Below are 26,584 nucleotides of genomic sequence, written 5' to 3'. Positions count from 1 at the left end.
CTGCGCCCGTCCGCGCCTGGACCACGCCCAGCGCCAGGACCCCTGGCCCCCCCGATGCAAGATGACCCGACGGACCTACAACGCCGCTGCCCTCACCTCCCTCAATGCCGGCCGGGACCCCACCTGCTGCCGGGCCGCCCCGAAACGCACCCTTCACCTGCAGAACCTGCAAGTTCACCTGCCTCCGAACCTGCACCGCGCCCGCCAAGTCGAACACCAGCAGCAACCTCAAGTGCATCCTGCTCAACACCCGCTCCGTCCACAGACACGCCGTGGAACTCTGGAACCTCCTCGACACAACATCACCAGACGTCCCCTTCCTCACGGAAACCTGGATGAAAGCATCCTCAGCCCCCGACATCGCCATCGCCATCCCGGACGGGTACAAGATCATCAGGAGGGACCGCGTCAACCAGACCGGAGGAGGCAACGCCATCATCCACAAGAACACCATCCGCATCACGACCAACTCCATCAACACCCTCGCCACCGCCGAGCACCTCCACTTCCAGATTCACACCGACCCAAAGACGACCCTCAGAGGCACCCTTATCTACAGACCCCCGGGACCACGCACACAATTCAGCGAGGACATCGCGGACTTCATCAGCCCACACGCCCTCCCCTGCGCTGACTACATCCTCCTAGGGGACCTGAACTTCCACCTGGAGAACAACAAGGACCGCAACACCGCCGCCCTGCTGGACAACCTCGCCAACCTCGGACTCAAGCAACTGGTCAACACCCCCACCCACTACGCCGGCCACACGCTTGATCCAGTCTTCTCATCCAGCAAGCACATCACCTTCAGCCACTCCACCGTACTCCACTGGACCGACCACAGCTGCATCCACTTCAGCTTCAGAAAAACCACAACCCACCACCACCCACAGCAGGCTCCTCACAGGAGATGAAGCAAGATCACCGCCGACCAGCTCACCACCTCCCTCAGCCAGAACCCACCTGCCAGCACAACGGACCCCAACGAGGCAGCCCGCAACTTCACGCAGTGGCTGACCGCCTGCGCCGACGACCTCGCACCACTGAAGGACCCTCCCAGCAGACCCAGAAGCAAGAAGGCCCCCTGGTTCACCGACGAACTCAAGGACTCCAAGAAGACCTGCCGCACCCTCGAGAAAGCCTGGCTCCTCGACCAGACCACTGACAACATGACCGCCCTCAAACACGCCACCCGCAGCACCACCAGCTCATCCGTACCACCAAGAAGAAATCCCTAAAGGAGCGACTAGACAACAACGCCCACGACAACAAGGAACTCTTCAGCATCGTCAAGGAGTTCTCCAACCCCAGCACCGGCAACAACGACATCACTCCCTCACAAGATCTCTGCGACTCTCTCGCCTCGTTCTTCCACCGCAAGATTGCCGATATCCACAACAGCTTCGGCGCACTGCCCTCGCACCCAACCGTTGAACCAACGCACCCCACCGCCACCCTCCGCACCTGGACCTCGGTAACCACCGAAGACACAGCCCGCACGATGAACACCATCCACTCCGGATCCACAACAGACCCCTGCCCCCACCACGTCTTCAACAAGGCCGACTCCACCATCGCACCCCAACTCCGGGACGTCATCAACACCTAATTCAACACCGCCACCTTCCCGGAGACCTGGAAGCACGCCGAGCTCAGCGCCCTACTGAAGAAACCAACAGCGGACCCCACCGACCTCAAGAACTTCCGTCCCATCTCGCTCCTCCCTTTTCCTGCCAAAGTCATCGAGAAGATCGTCAACAGACAGCTTGCCGCATTCCTCGAGACAAACGGATCCCTCGACCCCTCGCAGTCCGGCTTTAGAGCCAACCACAGCACCGAGACCGCCCTCATCGCAGCCACGGACGACATCCGAGCCCTGCTCGACAACGGGGAAACAGCGGCACTCATCCTCTTGGACCTCTCCGCAGCGTTCGACACTGTCTGCCACCGCACCCTAGTCCAACGCCTCAGCAACACCGGCATCCAAGGGAAGGCACTGGAGTGGATCGTCTCGTTCCTCGCCGGAAGAACACAGAGAGTCCGCCTCCCCCCGTTCCGATCCTAGGCCACCGAAGTCATCTGCGGCGTCCTGCAAGGATCTTCACTCAGCCCCACCCTCTTCAACGACTACATGAGACCTCTTGCTGCCATCGCACGCCAACACAACCTCAACATCATCTCCTACTCCGACGACACCCAGCTGATCCTCTCCCTCACCAGAGACCCAGATACCGCCAGAACCAGCCTACACGAAGGGATGAAAGACGTCGCCGAGTGGATGAAGAACAGCCGCCTGAAACTGAACTCAGACAAGACAGAAGTCCACATCCTAGGACCATCACCCTCCGCCTGGGACGACTCCTGTTGGCCCCCCGCCCTGTGCACCGCTCCCAAGCCAACAGACCATGCACGCAACCTAGGCTTCATCCTGGACTCCTCCCTCTCGATGACCAGACAAGTCAACGCCGTCTCCTCATCATGCTTCCACACCCTTCGCATGCTTCGCAAGATCTTCCGATGGATCCCGACCGAAACCAGGAAGACGGTCACCCAGGCCCTCGTCACCAGCCGACTGGACTACGGAAACACCCTCTACACCGGAACCACAGCCAAGCTACAGGAAAGACTCCAACGCATCCAGAACGCCTCCGCCCGACTCATACTGGACGTCCCCCGACGCAGCCACATCTCTGGCCACCTGAGGGACCTGCACTGGCTCCCCGTCAACAAGAGGATCACGTTCAGACTCCTCACCCACGCACACAAGTCTCGCCACGACCTGGGCCCCAAGTACCTCAACGACCGCCTGACCTTCTACACGCCCACCCGCCAGCTACGGTCCACCAGCCTCGCCCTCGCCGCCGTACCACGCATCCAAAGAGCCACCGTCGGAGGCAGATCCTTCTCCTACCTGGCGGCCAAGACATGGAACTCCCTCCCCATCCACCTTCGGCTGACCCAGGACCACCTCGCCTTCAGGAGACAACTCAAGACCTGGCTGTTCGAGCAGTAGCGGACCCCCCAAGCGCCTTGAGACCCTTCCTGGTGAGTAGTGCTCTATACAAGTGTTATGATTGATTGATTGATTGAATAGTTGCTGGGAAATGTTTTGCCATCCTGAAAACTATTAGGAAGGTCTTGAATCTTTGCCCCTTAGAAGCTAGGAAGACGGTAATCTATGCTCTTGTCACCTTTAAGCTGGACTACTGTAGCGTCCTTTACTTAGGTGTGATGAAGGGGAGAATGATAAAGCTGTAAAGTATTCAAAACACTGCTGCCCGGATGGTACTAGCTCTGCCCAGAAGGGCTTCTTCTAGCCTAGCCCTCACCAGACTTCATTTCAGGGCTGGCTTAGTGCTGGTGGCTCCTGTGCAACAATACATTTCGGCGCCCCCACACACTATGACTGCCTCCTCGGATTTTCTCACACCCACCTGGCATAGGTGCCCCTCATCTCTCCAATAATGAGTTATTTCTAAACACAGCACCCCCGTGAAGTCAGCGCCCCCACCACAGGTCACACTGCTCGCTCTGCCCTAATTCCAGCCCTGCTTCATTGGCTCCTTCTTCATAAGAGGATATCCATCAAAGCTCTGACCAAATCCCTGCAAAATCTATTGCACGCTTTTATTTTGAAACAGCTCCAGACATCTTATGATTTAGTCATATGTGCACACTCTAGGAGAGCTGGTCTAAATCTGATTCACAGATCCATAACATCACATACATGGTTCGAAAATTATAATTTCTTCAGTAAAATAGAGTCAAGAGCAGCCGCGGCCCGTGCAGGTAAGAGCAGTGGGGCCCGTGGGGGCGGGGTGGTATTTCGACAGACGATGACGAGGGCAAATTATTTATTTAATTTTCCCTCTTCATCGTCCGTCGAAATCCCCCCCACCCCCCCAAACCGGGTCTCACTGCCATATCACCTATTTTCTGGGAATTCTTTTTGCAATAATTCAAAATGCACTTTTGATTCTCCTGAAACACTCCTTTTGGCAGAGGTTATCTCCCACAATCAATTAAAGGCTTCTCAAATGTCATGAAAGTATTTCCCATTTGCATGTTTTCAGAGAATTTATGATATTTGCTGAATGAAAAATGCCGACAGGTTTGATGGTCTAATGGAGATCTTTGTGAGTTTGTTTCAAGAATAAGTACATCCCTGATTGGCCACTTTTCAGAGAATTATTGAAATGGAAAAATTGAATCCGCTCACAATTTGTTTATACTGCCGTCTGAGATCTGTATTGAAGTGTTAAAATGCATTTGTAATGTTTTATTTGTAGAAATATAACAGACATTACATTTTTGGAGCAGCAGAAACTCATTGACTTCATAATGTATATTTCAAAATTTTCCTTAGGCCCCAAATTTGTGGAACCAGCTAACAATTGCCTGGAAATCACAGTGTGACTACATCAGTCTTCTGAAGAATACTTAGGAACACCAGAGGAAAAAAGAGCACCTGTATCTGCTCTGACATCTGACGCCAACCTGCCTTCTAAATGTTCATATATAACTTGACAAGCACTTGCATTGCACTTTGTGGTGACTAGCCCATAAAAAACTTTTACAAACATGATAAAATAATACACAAGTAAGTTAGGATTAAAGCATACCTTTTCACCATATACAGTGGAATATCCGGAAAATGTAAACGTTTTTACAAAATACCCTTCATAAATATTTCCTTTGATGTCGTTTCCTGCCTGATCCTCTCTCAGTACATTTGGCCTTTAAATATTTTACAACTCCTCGTATCACACCATGCTGCCTTTTCACGCCTCTCCTTTCAAAGTTTTATTTCTGGCAACCAGTCAATTTAATATCTCTTTATTGTGTTATCAGAAAACGATTCAAATACAGTTTAACTTTTTATGCTTCTTCTTTTCCTCTATTTTACTGTTTTCGATTTTTTTCTTATTTTATGGACACGCTGTGTATTGAAGCTACTTAAATGAAGACGGTCTGGCAAACTGGTGTTTCATAACTTGCCATTGTTCTCTACTAATTGTGTTTTTATATTTTTTATCACTTTGAAGCGCCTTTGGATCACTTTCATTTTGAATATCTTGTACAAGAAATGTGTTTTTTATTTTATTACACGTTGGTAACAACTTGGGCTAATTGACAATATTACAGGATAAAAAATAATCTCCAAACATTCAATATATTTGAACCGTAGTAATTCGGAAATTATACAGAATCAAAGACAGGTGTGTCTAAGGAAAGCTGTGAGTCTAGTATAATTTCTAAGCATCTCACTCTGGTCACAGGCGTGGGGTAGTTATCTAACTTTGAAGGCCATGGCAACATTTCCCATCTGGGGTCGCATTGTCTAAAGTGCATCTGCTTTCTATGCTCCAGGGTGCTTTGGGATTATAGAAGGGCCTGCAAACAAGTGCTTAATTTGAGCCGGTGGTTTCCGGTGCTGAGCACCAGCATTTAATTAGTTTCTGGTGCTCGACACTGGCACGTAATTGTTTTGGCAGTGATGGCAGGGGCGATGGGTGGTGCAAGCTGCAGTGGCCTCCTGGTCGGAGCCCTGTGACTTATTTTTTTTTACAAAATAAGCACTGCTGCAAACACTAGCACGGCACCTTCTGTAAAGCTGATAGTGCCAGCACATATGCTGCACCAGCACTCTCATTTCATAATGTATTTAACAGTGCTGTTTTTAGCATCAAAAATACTTGCGTCTATATTAACAAACTACTACATCGATTGATGCTGCATAAATCAGCACAGAGCACTACAAAAATGGTAGGGCAGAATACCACACCATTACAGTACACAATACTGTAATGAATAAATCTAGCAAACGAGTAGCACCTGAGCAGTTTATGCACTGTGACTGAAAATATCAATACAAAGATGTAGTAAACTGTTTAGCATTTCATTGAATTTGAATCAAGTCGTTGTTTACAGAAGTCCATTAAAGTATGTTAGTTTTATCCAAGTAGTCCCCAGGGCCGGACTGGCTACCGGGCAGTTGTGTGTGCTGCCGAGCAGGGGGATGCTTTCGTTGATGGGGACCTGTGTGTGCAAAACGAAATTCGTTTTGCTTTTTTTTTTTCCAAAGGGCACGTAGGTCCCCATCAACGAAATACGCCCATACCACGGCGAAATCATCCCCCTGCTCGGCAGCACACACAACTGCCCGGTAGCCACTCCGGCCCTGGTAGTCCCTCTGTCAATGCAATACCCTTGATCTTCAACTCATATTCACTGTTAAGTTAATAGGTATAGTTTCTGTGTTCCTTCTATCATCCACACAACACCCTCACTTCAGCCGCGGCCCGTGGAGGGAGTTCCGGTGGGGCAGAAAGGCAGGTCGGGGGAGGGGCAGGACGCGGGCTTCATCGCAAAATGTGATGGAGCCCGCGCTACAAAATTCTTTTTATTAATTACATTGTTTACTTACCTCCAATTATCCATATTCCGGTTTTTAGCACCCCTCGCCTTTCTGCCTCACCGCAACTCCCTCCACGGGCTGCCTCACTTTACCTCTATACCTCGCTTTAATTGTTTCCCATTTCGGTGATATCCTGTTACATTTTAGCTCCAATAAAGTAATGCTCTCGTTTTGGTTGACTTGTGTGTCTGTCTGTTTCATGTAAAGCCCTCTATTACTGTTTGTGCAGCACCACTACAGAAAAAAAATTACTAAATAAAACAAATACGTTTTCTGTGAAGAAGACCTATTTCAGAGTAACCACTTTTAGGTAACCATGATAAACGTATGTATTGTGTGCTTTTTCCTGTTGCGGAACTTCTCTTTCCTCATTTGTGTTCCATTTGGGAACTTCACTTTCGAGCTACATTCTGCATCTTGAAGGGATCGAGCACTAGTTTTCTATATGATGTATAGATAAATGCACCAAGAATTCTCATCAGCTCATTAAAAAAAATATAATAAATAAAAAGCACTTACCTGCGAGTGCAACATCATCCTCTATGGCAATCTCTCCTCAAGGCAGGCAGGCAGGCTCCAAACTCCAAAGCCAATCCTGGCACTGCTTTGACCAACATGAGAGCAGCGCCACGATTGGTGGGAGCAGCCTCTATCAGAGCTAAGAAGAGTACTGGAGGCTTTGACTTTTATGACCCAGCTGTGTTAAGACAACTGGGTTAGAGAAGTTTAAAGTGCGCATGTGTGTCTGGCCGTCGCAAGACAGCGGGCTAAAAAGACATGCTCTCATTAAACTGAAAGTGCCCTGCTCTGTCTGCCAGTCAACAACAGCCCGGCCCCCGTCCTGATGCTCCGTTCGGGACTAGGTGACAAAAATAAAATGGTAATTTTTCGCCTCAGGGGGCTTTCAGTAATTGTTTCGATTGGTGAGTGAACATTAGATGTTGACTGGAGCATGGCTCCTCTAGGCTGGTGCCACTGCCTACATTGAACAGCCAACAATTTAGGTGGATTTAACAAGAGAAAGGTTGAGCGAACAAAGGTTTCATTAAAGCTGAGAGCTGACTCAATTAATTTCAGGAAATGATAATAGTTAGTTATGATAATGAGCACTCCTGTTGCTCTATAGGTAAATAGTTTCTTCGGTAAGCAGACAATTCACCCGCCATATTTGAATTTTCTCCACAGCAAAAGGTATTTTTCTTGTCACAAAACACCTTCACCTGCGTACTGTGAAATTTTGAGGTGGACTCTGTCCATTTCTATTTTTGAAATCATTTCTCCAAACTTTAATGACTGTGACTTTATGAGTGTTTTGAGTGTGGGGTCTGTACAGAGTATGTGAATGCCCAAAGCCTGCGGGTCTGCAGGTGTTCCAAGTCTGAACACTGCACCTTTCATGCTGCTAATCCTAACATCACAACTGTTTAAGATTTTCAATCCTGTCACATTTACCACAGTCATTAGTGCCCTTTACCATCCTAGATCTCCATTTAGCCTGACTCTGCCTGAATGAGGCGGAAAGTGAACAACAATGATATGAGGGAGGAATTGTGATAAAATCAATGCCGACATTGGCCGTCAGCCTTGTTGGTTTTATCAGTTCTTGTTTTGCTTTGTCATGGTTTTCTCCAAAACTTTATTGTTGAGGAAGCAGCTGGGATCTGTCAACCTAAAGAATAAAGGCACTGGCTAAAACCAAAGTTGTTTGGGTTTCAAAAAGCACACATTGCTGTAGTAGTCCTGGAACAATATGGAACAACTTTACGTGAATAAGTGTTCTGTGTGAGAGGGCAAAATGCTGTAACTCACTGTGAAGTTGGCAAATGGTTAACGTAGGTGAAACCATTGTGTCATGCTGTAAGCTCTAGCAAGCAGAAATACAATAAAAATGACACAGTGCCAGACCTAAAAGAACTGTAACAGCTGAAAGAACAAAATACATCTGTATGAAAACATTCCACTTAAACGCAGTCCTCTTAAAGATGATGCTATTTCCTTTCATTTAAGTGATTCTTACTAAGGCAGGATGAATCCCTTTCCCCTGCTATTCCAGGATGGTGCTGTGGTAAATAGTAGAGCAATGCATCAAATACATATCTCAGTGGGGAGCGGAGGATGTACAGATTCTGCTATTTCACTGAATTTGAATCAAGACGTAGTTTTCAATTTACTGGGGGGATGCAAAATTGCGATGGTTTACCTCTGCAAAGATTGGTACTATGTTCTCAAAACTGCAACCGTAGTGAGGTCTTACCAAAGTTGTTTTATTTTTGGGAACATAAAAAAGGCATTGCTAAAAAAAATCTTTACAACGGAGGTGTTTTCTTGGAAAAACGTTTTACACAGATATTCAAAAGAAATAATATTATATTTAGCAATTCCTGCCTACTTGCATAGTCTCATGAAGTTGACAAATCCTACAAGATTAGCAAAGTGTGGAGTTTTCACACAGTTTTATTATATTCCTATTTCTCATTTGTATATATTTATGTCATGTATGCTGTAATTTAGAAATTCAGGTGCACTGCTGACATTTGACTTTATTGTGAATTAGAGAGATTGAACAATCCAGCCCTCCTTCAATAGTAAAGCATTTGTACTTATTTATTTACACTGCCCCTTTTTTCTATCATTTAGACCGCCTATTTAATGTGCCTGTATCTTTAATGTTCCTAACTAAACTGGTTACTGTTTCTCCATGTGGGAAATTGTTCTTATGACGTACTATGTTTCACAGCTTTGTTTGGATGCCTGTAATATGCATTTCTAATATAGAATGATGAGAGAAACCATTCGGATGATGCATGTAGTGCTTGAGAGCTAAATCAGCAGATACTTTGAAATAAATCCAGCCTCACAGCAGATTTAAATCTGTCCAAAAGGCACATATATTTCCCTTGACTAGGAAATATACTTCTCCAGGAGTCAACAAAAATGTAACCTTTCTGATAGTGTGTCAATACCTTGGCCGTTTTGCTTTTATTTTGTGTACGATTCATAGTAGATGAATCCAGCCACGGCCGGCAGTGGGAGGTAATGCAGGGCGGTGACGTGGGGAGGGGGAGGGGCAGGGTGGGGGGTAGTAATGTATGGATTACGGAGTTTTACAGGTAAGTAAACATTTAAATAAATAGAACGAATTTCGTTGAGTACACTGCATCCCAAAATGCGATGCAGTGCGCGCAACAAAATTCGTTTTATTTATTTAAATGTGTACTTACCTGTAAAACTCCGTAATCCATACAATTCTACCCCCCACCCTGCCCCTCCCCCTCCCTACGTCACCGCCGTGCATTTCCTCCCACTGCCGGCTGCGGCTGGATGAATCTAGGTCCGGGTGCTGGAGGAAATTAAAGTCCCTTTCTAAAATCACTATCCTTGTGAAAATTGTAATTAACTGAAACTGTTCAACAAGTTGTTCAGGTTGGTCTTGAAGGAGCAGGGCCCGTGTGCTCTAGATCTGGTCTAGAACCTCAAGGTACTTTTCCTCAGCATGAGAGTGTGGAGGGGAGAGAAATCATTACCAATGTCAATCAATTCAATTGCATTCTCTAGACCCATAATAATCGCAGACTACTAAATAAAGTTAGTTGATTTATTACAAAGCCAAAAATAACTAGACATACAGACACCTCAAGGTGTAGAAGTACTTGGAACCAACATAAAGCCAATTCTACGTATGAGGTTGAGATGGTGCAACATGCACAAGACAATTAATTGAAGAATCGGGATACCAAATATCTAGAAACACGAGTCCAAGTTTCGATGCATCAAGGGTTGATGGAAATAAAGCATTAATCTATCCCTACAGTAATGCTAATATGACATCCCTATTTAAGCATTCTTCGAGGATAGGTTAAGGTGTCAGAGTGTGAAGTCTTCCTAAAAAGGCTCTCCGCTTCAGTGGGTTGAGCAGCATAAAGCTACTGAGACAGAGCTTGTTCTAAGATGCTCTCTCTCCAAAGGCATAGAAGAAGTGGGGCTCTTTCCCTACTTGCAAAACTCCAATATAACGGTTGTCTTCCCATAATTCCTTTCAGGTCATGCCATCAAATCAGGCCACATTCTCATAGGTCATTTTCCACAAGATGGGGATTGCTCCCAAACAGTAACAAGAAGACCTTGATTCCCCGTCCTTCTCCAGTGAGAAAATACAACAGTCCTCCTTATCAGCATTAGCTCCCAATGTGTCCTCTTCTTGCCTAACTTCTAAAACAAAGACATTATTCTAACTAATAAGGAAGCTTCTTCCACCTGCAACACACACGTGAGAAAGAATTGAATCCAACCTACACATGAAATTCAATTATTAATTATAATGTGAGAGCTTCCAAGTAAAATGCATTTCAGGCCTACAAGATTCAGCTAACATAAGAGAAATGGAACATGATCTTTACAAAGTTATATAGAATTTGAGATGTATACAGTTAATATTTTCACCTACATATAAAATGGAAATATTAATAAGCAAATTCAATGATAAAATGATTGTCAGTTGCACAACACAAGCTTTTCAGTTAATGTTTTCGGCTGATTGCATTTGATTTTCCACCTTACTTCTTCATGTATTCTACATTTTGGACTAAACATGTCACATTTATGTTATTACGCTACAAGATCCTAACACTTAGATTAATATGACAAAAGATTATATGGGGATGCAGTCTACACGTGCAATTATAAGGCAACCCTATACTGAAAATGGATTTTGCGCTACATCAATCTTCTATAGGGGCATGGATCGTAACTAATGTGAGACGTGAACTATCTATTGAGCCATTTATCCAAGTCCATTTACTCTCTATGTTCACCCAGGAGACTTGGATCTTCATTTGCAACTGTTTATTGATAAATATGCCCATACCCCTATGGGCTGCAGCGGAGGAAGAAATACATTCAAACCCTGCCCACTCTTGAAGCATACCAAAATCACATATTTTGAATGGCTTATGTGAGTCTCTTGAGTGAAAACTATGTCTGGAACATATCCTAATATTATTCAAAGTGTTAGAGTTGCCTAAAACCTAGGGATAGTACGGGATGAATTTATAGCCACTGTCAGGGCTATTATTATATCCAAAGACATTGGAAGGAAGAGAAAGTCCCATGAGGAAAGGAAGAATCAGAGAGATCAATCAATTCAGGCCCAGGAGAATTACTTGTAGCATAACAATAATACCAATGCCAGCATTTCAAGTGAGTTAAAACAGAAATGTGGGATTAATATTATAGGGAAGTTAATCAAAGCAACAGAACCTATATGCAGAAGTTATATGAAGAAAGGAAGTATACCGGATGGTTTTTAGCTCGGTAATCATATGAAACAACATCTAAAAACATAATTAAGTCACTTTTTGACTGGGAGACCAATACCCAGATTATTGATACCAACAAAATGCAGCATATTCCGACATTATAAAAATATTCATGAACATCAACAAAGGCTAGACCATAATAAATTAATAGTCTTATAAAAAATTGTTCTGTGTACAGTGATATGTTGAATAAGTGGATAACATGCTCAAATCTCTATCAAACGGTAAGGCATGTAGACAAGATGGCTTTCCCACCAAGTGTTTTAAAAGGTTTGTGAAAATATTTAATCCATTCATTGTGAAACCAGCAAACCATCCATACTAATATTATAAAGAGAGAGCCCAAACCTTTGAGGCGAGTAATCTCAGTAACCACAGCACCAATCACAACACCCAATACAGCGTTGGAAAGGGCAGTTGCAGCAGAAGGACATAGGCTATGCAGACGGCCACCATATACATTTAAAAGGTAAAAGAACCATGCCAGCAAAGTAGTCCTTTGTGGGCGTGTCTGCGTTCTTCTGTGGGCGTGTGCTGGGGCGTGACAAACGCTGGGGGCGTGTGGTACGTTTTACCCTTCATGCCATGTGAGTCGTAATTGTGCCGCATCAAGGGACACGCTGGGGGCGTGACACGCTGGAGCCGTGAGAAAAGCACTGTGGGCGTGTGTCCACGCTGTGGGCGTGTGTCCGCCCTTCATGCCATGTGAAGTGCCAATTACGCAATTGCGCCGCATCCAGGGGCACGCTGGGGGCGTGACAAACGCTGGGGGCGTGTGCTACGTTCCACACTTCATGCCATCTGGGTCGTACATTAATCAGATCGTCTGCTGTGGCCGTGTGCTGGGGGCGTCACAAAGGCGTTCAACTCGAAGCGTGGTAAGTAACCATTCACAAGACTCCCTTGGGGGACTGCCCGTTGTCTTACACATACTGGGGGTGCCGAATGCAGTGTGTGCCTTGGCCTGGGTGCGTCTGAAAGGGCCGAACGCAGTGTGTGGCTTGGCCTGGGTGAGTCTAAAAAGCACTCGGGCCGAAGAGCGTCGGTGTGGGTCATAAAAAAATAAGAACAGCGGGAAACAATCATTCAAGACTCACACAATTCTAATTGTTAGACGGTCACCGCTGGCACTCAAGCGGGGGCACATGCGATTGAGCCTGTCTGCGGGGACAATTACTGCAGCCTCTCATGTGCGCTATTACTGAATTATCACATTAAACCAAATTACACGCGCCTGCTAACATCAGTCAGGGCTGTAGCCGGGCTCAGGCGGTGGATCACTTCACTAATTACATGCGCTTGCTAACATGAACCAGGCTGCAGCTGGGCCTCAAGCGGGGGGACACGCGCCTGCTAACATCAACCAGGGCTGCAGCTGGGCCTCAAGCGGGGGAACATGCGAATGACCGTATCTGAATACACACATTACACACATTCTATTTCATACCCGGACAACGTCGGGACGGGCTGCTAGTATTTTATAGAGAGGGAGTATCCATTCATCTTCAAATGGCACAATTGCTGCAAGTTTCTTTTTTCTTTTCTTCAGAGTTTTATATAGCGCTAACTTGACCTGAATCGGGTATCCGAGCACTTTACATAACACCAATTGCATTACATGAGGATACATTCATTTTTTGTGAGGCACGTGGAGATTAAGTGATTTGCCCAGAATCACAGGATGTTCAGCGTCAATGTCGAGACTCAAACCCAGGTCCCTAGATTCGAGGTCGACCGCCCTAGCAGTTAGGCCACCTCCTCTCCTCTGAAAACAGTAAAGACCCAAAAGATTGAAACTCCTACAGGCCTCAGTTTATTAAAGTGTTAACTCATCTTTATGAAGGATCAAATTCCCAATTGATTGTCAATTCTACCCAAGCAGGTGTGTATAAAGTCAATTGTGGCACTAGGCAGGTATGCCCACAATCCCTAATTTAATTTTTCATTTTTTACCGATCCCATAGCAAACCGCCGTTAGAGAGGGTAACAAGGTTTAACGCTCCAAATGAGAAAATGTTTCAAATCAAACTATATACGCACAATAGTATGCTTCACTAGGAGGGTACAAGATTAACAAATTGAAAACCTTCATTTTATTTTGAATTGCAGATTAGACACTTTTATTTGAAATCCAAACCCATATTTAGGGATATATATACAACTGCTATTGTCGCTGTTCTATGCAAACTTAACTAAAGACCTCTAATGGACAGGTTCAAATCCCCATTATTTTGCCTTTTGCTATAGGTAGAGTACCACTAATTCTAATGTCATTATTACTTCTTTTTTTTATTTTTTTTTATTTTTATTTTGCAGTATATCAGAGGAAACAAGAGGGGGTAGGGAAACAGTAAGAGGGGGATCAGGAAGAAAGAGAGAAAGACAGGCGACATACCGCCACAAAACCCACACAGGGGGAGCAAAAATAGGGAGGGAATCATTCGAAGAAGAAGGGCAGTAAAGCTCCAAGGTCCACAAGAAGCTGGCAATAGTCCGACAAAGCAGCGGGGAAGAGTCCACTCAGTTCAGTTCCTAGCTCAGGACAGCCATCGCAACAGTGGATTCGGTACTCGTAGACAGAAAGACCAGCCCAAACTCCTTCCCAGGCCCAGTAGCCCTCCCTAGTCAAAGCCAGTCGCAACTAAGAAGAAACTCAAGACAACGTCCCCAACCATCCCCCCACCCTCGTCCCTCCCCAACATCACCCTCCCCCCAGTGGCAGCGACCAGCAAGCATACACCGCACTACAGACATTCCTGAATCAAATTTGGAAGAGATGAAGGGACCGCAGCGTTGATGGACACACAGCTGAAGGTAGGCCTCGGGACAGAAACCTCACAAGCGGGCCCCAGTTGTACACAAAGTTCTTAAAATTCCCCAGGAAGATGTCAGAGAGGCGTTCCATGCTCAACAGACGCCACAATCGGGCATGCCACAAGGAAATAGCGGGGGCAGATGGGGACTTCCACGCAGCAGCCAGAGTCATTTTAGCCGCACCCAGACACAACCACATAACACGTTTATCCGCCCTAGTCTGGTGCTCGAGTAGTGGGTCCCTAAGCCCCAATAAGACAAAAGCCATGGAGTCCGGGATCGGATAGCCCAAAATGTCCTTTATGTGGGATAGGATCTCAGCCCAGAATGGCTTGATGGTGGGGCACTCCCACCATATATGGCTAAAGTCTCCCAACATCCCACAGCCCCGCCAACATCTATCTGAAGCAGTGGGAAATATGTGGTGTAATTTAGAGGGATAAAGGTACCAGTCAAAGATGAGTTTCATATGCGCCTCTCTGAGGTCAGTAGAGTGATTATGCGCCGTCACGTCCCTCCATAGGCCCTGCCACTCACTAGTAGAAATGTCCCTCCCCAGTGTGAATTCCCAATGGCCTTGATATCGCGGCCGCGGCGTCACGGCAGAGTCTAGCAACAGTTTGTACAGGAAAGAAATCGTTCCTTTCATGGTGGAGGTACGAAGAAGGAAGGACTCAAATTTCGACAAGGGTCTGGTAGCAGCGTCCACTACAGCAGGCGACGTCGCCCAATGCAGGAGTTGGAGATGTCTGAAGCGTTCCGTTGGAAGAACGCCATAGTCCCGCATACAGTTGTGGAAAGTGAGGGGTACGACGCCATGGAACAAGTGGGTGAGGGCTCTACAGCCACCCTCCCTCCAAGCTTCAAAGGGACCCTCCATCAGAGCCGGGGGAAAGGCCGGGTTGAAGTGAATCGGGGTGAATGGGGACGGGAACGTGGTCCAACGGTCGTCGCCGCTCACCGTGTCCCAGACCTTCAACACTGTGCTCGTGGGAGTGCTAATGTAAGCATTTTTGGGCCGGTCTGCTTTAGGCTTCCAGGCCAAATCCCAGATGGAGCGGCCCACAACGCTCCGATCCATGTGGAGCCAATGCTTTTCCGACAGCTGTTGGGACCACTCCACGATGACCCTCAGTTGTGCGGCCTTGTAGTACAAATGCATGTCCGGAAAGCCAACCCCCCCCTCCAAGCGTGGGCGCCGCAAGACCGAAAATGGAAGCCGTGCTCGGCCACCCTGCCAGACATATCCCAGCATCACGGTCTTCAATCGGCGGAAGTAGTCCAGCCCTATCGGAATAGGCAGAGCCTGAAACAAGTACAACAATTTGGGAAGGAGCACCATTTTAAGGGCGTGTATCCTGCCCAGCCACGAGATGAATTTAGGCTTCCACCGTTCCAGCTCAGTCTTAACGGAGGATAACATCTGCGGGAAGTTAGCGTGGAACAGGGCATTCACGGTGGAAGTCAGCCGTACGCCCAGGTAAAGCAAGGACTCCGACGCCCAAGCGAGTGGAGTAAGCAGCCGGGTCAGTTGCACCTCCCCTGCCGATAAGGTCAGATTTAGGATGTAGGATTTATCGAAATTAACCTTGAAGCCCGCCACTTCCTCGTAGGCAGAGAGTACCGAGTGGACATGCGGTAGTGACAGCGCTGGGTCCCTGATGGACAACAGGACGTCGTCAGCAAAGAGCGAGATCTTATGCTGCTCGCCTGTAAATGGAAGTCCTAGAATCCTCTCGTCCTCCCGCACCGCCAATGCTAATGGCTCTATACTAAGGGCAAAAAGCAGGGGCGAGAGGGGACATCCCTGGCGCGTCCCTCGGGAATGACGAAAACTTGCGGACCTATGGCCGTTGACCAACACACGAGAGGTAGGGCCACTATAGTTGGCCTCAACCATCCTTATGAAAAGGGGGGAGAATCCGAAGGCCACTAGCGTCTGGTGTAAAAACCCCCAGTCGACGCGGTCGAAAGCCTTCTCCGCGTCGAGCCCCACGAGCACCGCAGGTATGCGAAATCGTTCCGCCTTTTCGATGAGATGTACGACGCGGCGCAGGTTATCGTGAGTCTGCCTGCCCTTAATAAATCCAGATTGATCAGGATGGATGAGGGCAGGCATCAGATCCTGCAGTCTACCCGCCAGAATAGAGGAGTACATCTTGGCATCCAAATTGAGAAGTGCTATCGGGCGGTAAGATGCACAAAAGGTAGGGTCCTTCCCCGGTTTGGGGATAACAGTGATCAACGCTTCGGCCATAGAGTCCGCGGTCCTACCATCAACCGCCATTGCGTTGAAGAGGGAGACTAAGTAGTCGCAAACTTCAGAGGCGAACGTTTTGTAAAAGAGGGCCGTGTAGCCGTCAGGCCCTGGGGCCTTGTGCATCTTCAGGCTTTTAATGGCATCTAATACCTCCTCCCGGGTGATGGGGGAGGACAGGAAATCATTCCATTCTTTAGAAACTTTCGGTAGAGGCAGACCTTCCAGGAATGTGGATTGCGCTCCCGGATCAAGAGCGTCACTCGAGTAGAGCGCTGCATAGAAGCGTCCGAATATGGCTGCCTTGTCCGCATCTTTATGCCGTACAGAGCCCGCCTGATCGCGAATTCCCCCTATATAATCTTTCTCGCGTTTGTCCCGGAGTTGCCGGGCAAGATGGCGCCCGATCTTATTGCCCTGGGAGTAGGAGGTGCACCGAAGTCGCAGGAGGGTAAACTCCGCCCTGTTATAATGGGCCCTCAGTTTCCCTCGCACCGCCGTCAGGGGGCGCAGAGTCACCCTGGAGGGGTTCTCCTTGTGGGCCTGTTCCAAGGAGGCCAGTTCCGATTCAAGAGCCTCCCTCTCCGTGCGCCTCAGCTTGTTCAGGTTCGCGTTGAGGGCGAGGCACGTGCCCCTTAAAGAGGCCTTGCACGCGTCCCATGTGGTATACACCGACGTGTCCGCAGGGGGATTGAGGAGAAAAAATTCACCAATAGCCTTGCGTAAGGCCTTACAGGACTCCTCATCTCGCACCAGAGCTGCCGGGAAATACCACTTACGCCAACCATCCCCCCCGGCGGCCCAATGCAGTCCCAGGACCACGAGACTATGGTCCGATAGTGAGAGTGGAAAGATAGTAGCCAACTGTATGTCCCCCCGAAGAGCCTGACTAACCAAGATATAGTCAATGCGGGAGTATGACTGATGTACGTTGGAAAAAAAGGTGTAATCCCTGGTCTGAGCATGGATAAAGCGCCAACTGTCGATCAGTCCCATATCACTTAACTGCCGTGTAGTATCGTCTGAGAAGACGCCAGTGTCTGCCCTGCGGGCCCCAGAACTATCCAAACTCCTGTCCCATACCATATTGAAATCACCCAACAAGAGTAAGTGACCCTCCACAAAATCCCCCATCCTGTTCAACAGACCCTGCAGAAAGCCATTCTGTCCCGCATTAGGGGCGTACAATACAGCAAAAGTACACAGGCGGCCATGTAACCATCCCTTCACCAGCAGCCAACGGCCTTCCTTATCCACACACACTCCCTTGGGCTGAAAATGCAGGGAAGCCCGGAAGAGTAGGGCCACCCCTCTATGCTTCGAGGTCGCAGATGCCCTGTAGATAAGAGGGAACTGCCTATGACGAAGCCTCAACTCATCTCTCCTAGCTAGGTGGGTTTCCTGGAGGGCCACCACATCCAAGTGGTGATCCACAATGTACTTCCAGAGTTTCTGCCGTTTCTGATTTTATATCACCAGAGCTGGCACTGCATATATTATATAAACCCACTAAAGAAGGGGGGTTACCAGTGCCAGATGTAAAACAGTAATATTATGCGACTTTTGCACACTTTGGCTCCCCCTTTTATGATGTTTGCTCATTAAATAACATAGAAGATAATGATTTTATACACCAGATGTTGACAGAATATAACATTTCAGATTTTATGCGTCTGACAAAATCACAGAAGAAAGGCAGATATAAAGCTTGTTTTGGCTTTGAAACGGAGGGATCAACTGTTTAGATTGTATTCTGTTAAATATTTTAATATGTCCATCCGGCTACCTGATCAGCCACTTCAGAAAGGTACATGGTGCAGATAGAGAATTAATGGGTATTCTGACCTGGCTGATTTCATGAGGCAGGAAACCTGGAAAACCCTGGGCTAATATTGATTCCAAGATTAAATGTTTTAAGCTTTTATACTTTTGTCCTATAACCGAATATGTCAAATTTTAAAGAATCTTGATTCCAAAGTTGTAAGTGGGGTTTCAGAGCTGGCTGAAGCTCTTATCGACACCACTACTAGACTAAAAACAATTAAATAATGGATTACTAAATTAGACACAGTGAGATTGATACTTTTAAATAATTGGCTCAGAAATGGCGTACAACTGAGAAATTGGCAATCTCACAGGAAATTTGGAGTACAATAAACAGTTTTAATTTGCCCATTCTAAAAGCGAAAAACTTCAGCACAATGTAATTTTTCACAAAATAGTTGCAATACAGAACACCTGCGTCCATATTATGCTGCAAATTTTACCTAGTTGCTTTAGATTTTTGCCACAGTTAGAGGGCAATTGGACTCACACCATATGGCTATGTCTGATATTGGAGGGATTCTAGGCTGAAATATCCCAACATTTCCAGGCAACATTGAGTTTTACTATACCTGAAGACTCTCAATTACTGCTATTGGGATGTGAGGTTGTGCAGGATTGAGACCAAAACAATCCAAAAAGCTGTATGTAACAACATTGGTAGCAGGATCATTAATTTTGCAGAACTGAGGAACATCTAAGATGTCTTCGTTTGAACAATGAAAAGCCAAATTTCCTAAAGAGTATGAGAGCATGTACGCATTAAGGTCAGGGTCAACAAAGACGTTTTTGGAGCGATGGGACAATTTTACATAAGGATCTGAATGAAATTAATGTATAGCAGGAGTATTTTAAATTTGTGCAAACAGGAGCAAATTCAGACAGGTGGTAATTTATATCTCTGCCTATAAAAGTCATTGTTTATTTTATTAATCGACCACCTTCAAAATGATATGTGATTTATTGTATCCACAAATGGAATGACTATGATATCTCTGAATAAAAAAATATTTTCAAAAATGCTCATTTTCTTTTGGTGTAGAAAAAATATTTTTAAAAACAATAGAAAAACAAAGTGTTGTACCATTGAAGAAATCAAAGAGTCCTTTAGTATGAGTGATCTACATCAACAATGTTGCTGAATTGCTTGTAATTTAATGTATCACTTAATCATTCCCACTGCTTATAAATGTAACAGGGAGTGAAGCTATCTTAAAGAAAAGCTAGGATTTCAGGAACCAGATCAGAGATGTATCCAGCTCTATTCATCAATTTTGCCTCCATTTATTGCTCATAATCCTGAATAAATAAAGTTAAATGCTTACGTTGGATTTGGATCATACGTGATTTGTTTTGCACCTTTGAGTCTGGTTCTAGCCAGCTGTTATGCAAATGTGTGTCACGATCTCGACACCAAGTGACTTTGAATAAACCAAACCTGAAACTGACTTATTTGAATTTGAATTCGACCTAAACATTACTTACACTAAGGGGCCAACGTCGGTAGTAAGGCCTCCGAAACAGCCGACATGGTCTGTTTAAATTCCGATCGACTCATGGCGCCCGTCAGCCAGTCAGAACCGGTCCATAATCCGGCCTTTCCAACATGGAAACCCTTTGGAAAGTGTGTTTAGGGGCCCCTATCAGGGCCCCCTTTTTCGTGCCTGCCACGGGGTGCAGGGATTAACAACACCTCCCATTTCCCCATGGGAGTATGTACTATGGCCGGTTTACTGCCGTAACACATGCTCCCATAGGGATCTGTCGGAATGCAACTAAACAGTGTTCGGGCGCATCCGAATCAGGCTGCCAGGTCCACTGACCAGAGGTTGGTTGGTCCCCTTTCCGAGAGGGTGTCGTGTCAGCCCAACTTCGTAATAGGCCGCTTAGTATGTGAACCATTTCAACACTATTAACAGCCAATGTTTTCACAACAACTGTTTGGAAGGAACTGACATTTGATGCAATAGTCGGGTCCAAGAATTTATAATGTATGTGATGATGGTCAAAAGAAATAAGGGAGCACCATCTTGTGCTTCTCTCTGTTTGTTTCTCCAGCAGAAATACGTTTGAACCAATAACACAATAGTCCCCTGACTGACTATCATTGCCGTTTATCATACACTAGTTAGTTACAGCCCATTTACCCAAGAATGAGGGCTGGGAAGACCTGGCTTGGCAGTTCAGGCTGAACTGTTCCCATGAGAAATAGGGTCCACATTGATTTGCCTATGGCTGGGTCCAAACTGGGGTGGTGTGGTGAGCAAAAGAGCAATGGATTAAACTCAGATTTTTGTGACTTCTTGTGAATTTGTTCGTCACTCCGTCCATCCTTTGTTCCTTTTGATTTCAGATAGAGAGCAAGTAGGTATATGTGAATATTTTCAGGAACATTGCCTTGCCTTTCATAGTTTTTGTGAGTATGTCACCAATGTTTTAAAGATGCTATTGGTGCAACTATATTACCTTGCATTTTATTATACTTTTATAGATAATTTGAAGTTATGATTAATTGCCTTACCTTCTCAGGCCAGTCATGCACTGCCCACTAAACTCTGGCACTTGTTGTAACCCTGTTACCACACAAAGGGGCATATTATCAAGTCAGGGCGTTACATTATCGCCGCTTTTATCGGCAGGAAACGGCCGATAAAGCGGCGATAATGGGCTTCATAATATGCTCTATGAATTCCAATCGAAGCCCATGTTAGATGTGAAGACATCTAACATGGGCTTCGATTGGAATTTGATAGAGCATATTATCAAGCCCATTATCGCCGCTTTATCGGCCGTTTCCTGCCGATAAAAGCGGCGATAATGTAACACCCTTACTTGATAATATGCCCCAAAGTTTTGTGGCAAGCATCAAAACCTCATATTTTCAACAGTTAAATTTCAGATGAAATTTACTTGGGTCAAAATGTCAAAATAATACCAGGATATGCCGATTTTGGAATAGAGGTACCAACATTAATGTTATTCTCAATTTTATGAGTAACACTTGGAAATGCAATATTTATTGCAGCTGAACACCTTTGGGCAGACTCATTAATACTTTACATTAGTGCAAAATCACAAAAAGGGAAGTAAAGCACAACAAAGTGTTAATAAAGTATTCACTTTGCAGTGCTGGAAAGTAGCCGTAAAAGTAATGCAAATGCCCTTTGTGCTACTTTGATTAACCTTATGTTAAGGGAATGTCCCATGGGTGGTCCATGCTCAATGTTATGCTGCCACCCATGGTTTTTGACTCAAAGGACTCAACAACAAAAAATAATGACTCCTCGAGCATCAAGGAAAAGGCTAACAAGCTGAAATTATTTAATATCTCTAACTTTTCGCACATTGCATGTTTGCTTCACTGGACACATATGTTGTTGGAAAAGTTTTATAGGACACCTAAGCATTGTATTTTTGTACTGCAAGGGTGCCCTTCCTGTATAAAACCCATGCTAGGAATCAATCACAAACCTTTGCAAAGGTGTGTGTGGATCTAGGCAGCCTGAAAGAGCACCAGCACCGGGGAATAGAGCAGCAGCACCATATATTATTAGATATGGTGTTGCCCTGTTCCTCTCATCTTACCACAATGAAGAACAACAACTTTGGTCACTTCACTTCATTGTATTATAAAATAGTAAATCCTCCCCCATATTAGATTTTGTCTGGCGCAATAATTATTACATGTTGCACCATGCACTCTTGATTTATTTATTTATTTATTTATTTATTAACAGTTTTTTATAGCGCAAACATGACCCTTGGGTATCAGAGGGCTTAACATCACATGGCATGGGTTAAAACAACAATGTATAGAAAGTAATAAGATCTAAAAAACTTAATTAGTATTACTTCAGACCTAGTCTATAAGTAGCTAATATAAAGAAAACAGTAAATGTCCAGTACCGATTAAAACACGAGTAAACAATGCTCTGAGGTAGTTTTCTTTAAGGCTCTATCAATTCCATTCCCGTATCTAGTAATCACTTCAGTGATAAGTCTTAGGTGGCGCTTTGTCGTACCTATGGGAGGAACTTACTCATAAGAAAGATCTTAGTTTCCTTCTTAAATGTTACAGAGTTTGTAATTTTTCTGATGTCTGCGGGAAGGGATTTCCAAATTCTGGGAGCCACGCCTGAGAACGTCCTCTCATATGTTTTTTTCTTCTTGAAGATAGGTGGTCTCAGGAGCAGATAATTGGCACTCCTGGCTGGTCTGTTTCCTCCTGAAATTTCTATTTTGTGGGCGAGATATCTAGGTGTGTTGTGATGAATCGCTTTATGGGTGATACATGCCATTTTCAGCTGTACTCTAGCTTCGTAAGGTAACCAGTTTAAGGCTTTCAGGTGAGGGGAGATATGGTCAAATTTCCTCGAACCTGTAATGAGCCTTGCCGCTGTATTGAGGCAAGCTTTTAGGGGTGCTGTGGAAATTTTTGGTAGTCCTGCTAGTGTTGTACACCCATATTCAATTCTTGAAATAACCAGTGATTGCACAGCTAGTTTTAAGTCGGTCTCCGTTAAAAAAGATTTCATTTTTCTCAAATAGTTCAAATGGAAACGGGCGTTTTTTGCCATTATTTTAATGTGGGTTTTCATATCAAGGTTCTCATTCAATGTGATTCCAAGTGATTTCGCCAAGTCAACTAGAGTAGGGATGCAATTTAACGCTGTGATTATTTTGGACCATTCCTTCACTACAGATTGATTCTTTTGTGGTGTGATAAGTAAGAATTCTGTTTTATTTGCGTTTAGCTTGAGATGATTGTTAGTTAGCCATTTTAGCGATATTTTGAGGGCCTCATTCATTGTGGTTATGTCTTTCAGGCTTGCTATCTTGATATAAAGTTGCGTGTCGTCCGCATACATGTGGTAAGATATTTTTGATTTCTGCAGAATTTCTGTAAGAGGTTCGATGTATAAGTTAAACAATGATGGAGATAAAGTGGATCGTTGAGGTACTCCGAGTGTGTTTGGGCATGAAGGAGTAAGTGATTGGTTTACTAGGAATCTCTGAGTTCTGTTCTGTAAAAATGATTCGAACCATTTCAGTACAGTGCCAGACATTCCCATCCTGTCGTGAAGTCTGTTCAGTAATTTTTCGTGGTTAACTGTGTCAAATGCTGATGACAGGTCTAGGAGGATGAGTAGACAAGATTGATTGTGATCTAGTGCTTGAAGTGCATCATCGACAATGATGAAGGTCTTATCGTTTAGCAAGGACGTCAATTCACCAAAATGCTATGGTTAGTGAAAGTATCATCACACGTCCTTTGACCTTTACTTTCACGCACAAATACACACATGTTTACACACACACATTCATTCATACTTACATACACTCTCTCGTTAACACACTCTCACCCACAAGCAGGCACACAATATACATTTGAAAGCATTTTGTTACTTACCTCAACAGCCTGGGTTGGTCTATTTGTAGCTAACTGTACTCCATTTTGTATTACACTAATAGTGAATAATGTAATGTTATTCACTATTAGTGTAATAAAAACAAAGAGAGTGGGGCTCCAGCTGATGTCCTTAAGGACAAACTGCCACTATGTTCCTGGAACTGAGTTTTCTGCCTCTTAGGCTATGGGTCGCACAGGAAGTGCCAGTGGTCACAAGGAGCAAGTCAGGAGTTGCAGCTTCGGTCCCTGTCAACTCCTAACTGCGTGCATGAGTTTTGGGTTTTATATTTTCTTCAGTTGCGGCCCGTGCAGGTAAGAGTGGTGTGGCGGGATTTCAACAGATGACGATGAGGGAAAATGTATTATTTATTTCATTTGCCATTGTGGTCGTCTGTCGAATCCACCCCCAAACCGGCCCCTGCACTATTACCTGCACGGGCCACTCCTGATTTTCTTTAGTCTACTAGTTTTATTATTTAGTGTTGCTCTAACTTTGTTGTATTTCTTTGCATGTGTTATTTTGTTTTTTCATGCCTGGAAGCTAGATAGGTCCAACCTGCTATGCTGCTGGTGGTTTCTTGTCCTATATTTCACCACCTGTTATAGCAACCTGTGAAATCACGTTTTTCCACTTCAAGTAGATAGTAATGATCCAATCATTCCTATCTGTGTATATCTGTCACCCAATGCCGCCCTAAGAAATGTAGCTGCTACCAATGATGTCCTACTCAGATCACCATCAGAAGTGTAGCTGCTACCAATAATGAACCAGGCTCAGACAACCCAGTTGACTTTCCTCACTATTTAGACCATCAAGGATTGGTGGTCTTTGACTTTTTCACATACAAAAGCTATCTCTTGACTCGCCCCTTTAATGTACTCTGTCTTAAAATATGTATTGGCTGCATATCTCCTCATGTATCCTAATTCCATGTTTTTACCCACTCCATTCATGTTGTAATGCGCTCTGATACCCACTGGTCTAGCTAGTGCTATATAAAACTTATAAATATTAATAATAATAATGATGTCCCAATCAGAAAACACCATCTGAAGTGTAGCAGCTACTAATGATGTCCCACGCATACTCACACCCTGCCCTTGGTACCAAAAACAATTTCCTGGGGGCCTTTTTGCCACATTAGTAGAACTGCCCATTTAGCCCTCACCACCTCCATGTAAAGGAACCCTCCCACCTCCTTGAAGTACTGTCGTTGAAGTACAATTTAAGTTGTATTCCTTTCTTTCATAAACCTATAATCTAACTGAGATTCCCTGCTCCAGCAAATTTAAATGACCGCAAATGTGGGAGTCAGAGTCCGTTACTAAAAGTATGGTAAAAAAGGGATTTTACTAGAAGCAAAATATATTAATAGGAGGTCAAATGCAGATGGGGAAGTGGACTTGACATGGGCACCAACTGCAAAACACAGACCGACCTAACAGAATAGGTGGGAAATGTGAGGCCATTTACAATTTAGCCCATTGTAAATAATGCTTAGTATTAAGAACTGTATACATAATCGACAATATCTTTATGCATACTTGAATACTTTGATATACAGAATTAACTTGGAAAAGCAAAAGTAACTTTGTTTTATTCCTGTATATGATTGTGAATCATAAATACAAAATAAAATGATTGTTGCTCGTTTATAATGTCAGGGAACGAATCTTTGGCAGCAAAATGTACCCATGTACCTTCTGAATGGGCTAGTTGTCTTTGATAAAAGGTGTAGTAAAATTTGGTACTTGTAACATGAGCCACAAGTTATGAATCACGGACACCCATAAACAAAAAAGTACAGAAAGGTAAGTGACCAGGTACACTGCAAGTATGTATTGTATTGTAACTGCACCTGGTCAGTGACTGGCTGCCGCCCCCCCCATCCGACCACACCAACCCCAGAAACATGAACATGAGGCCTGGTTATCTTTGGAAGGCGGGGGCTAGTCCCCCGGCCGTATTTATTAAGATATGAAATTAAAAGGTTTTTAATTGCATGGTCAACAATTTATACAAAAATCAGCAGGACATTAGATACAATATCGTCAACAAGTTTGAGAGGCTAACCTTAACAAAACTCTAATACAGGTTGTTTCCTAACCGAATCTAACATCCTCATCTTGATTTTTGTATCCTACATTTCTGGCCATATGGCAAGGTCGCTAACCGGTGTCAGGTCCTACTAGCTGCGCCTCACCTAGAGATGTGCGCATGCACAGCCGGGCCTGGTAATTACCCGGTCCACGCCGTGAACTCCATTTACCCACTAAAGGAGGGCCCTTACTCTGCGCCATCCGGTGACGTCATGAGTATGCGTGCGCGGGGTGGCTACCAGCCTAAGGAAAGCGTGACTACTCCAACCCGCGCCCCTTTGAAACACCAATTACCTTGCCCCTGAAGTTCTAGGAGGTGCCAGAGGCCCCTCCCCCTGGGCGGGAACCTCCATGGGATGATGCCCGCCCCCTCAGACCTTAAAAATAGCTGCTCACCGGTCATGACCTTACCGCCACAGGCCAGCATTGTTAACCGACGATCTGGC

The sequence above is a fragment of the Lissotriton helveticus genome, chromosome 9 (genome assembly GCF_964261635.1).
Source record: "Lissotriton helveticus chromosome 9, aLisHel1.1, whole genome shotgun sequence".
Classification (NCBI taxonomy): Eukaryota; Metazoa; Chordata; class Amphibia; order Caudata; family Salamandridae; genus Lissotriton; species Lissotriton helveticus.
Note: the sequence above shows the minus strand (reverse complement) of the source record.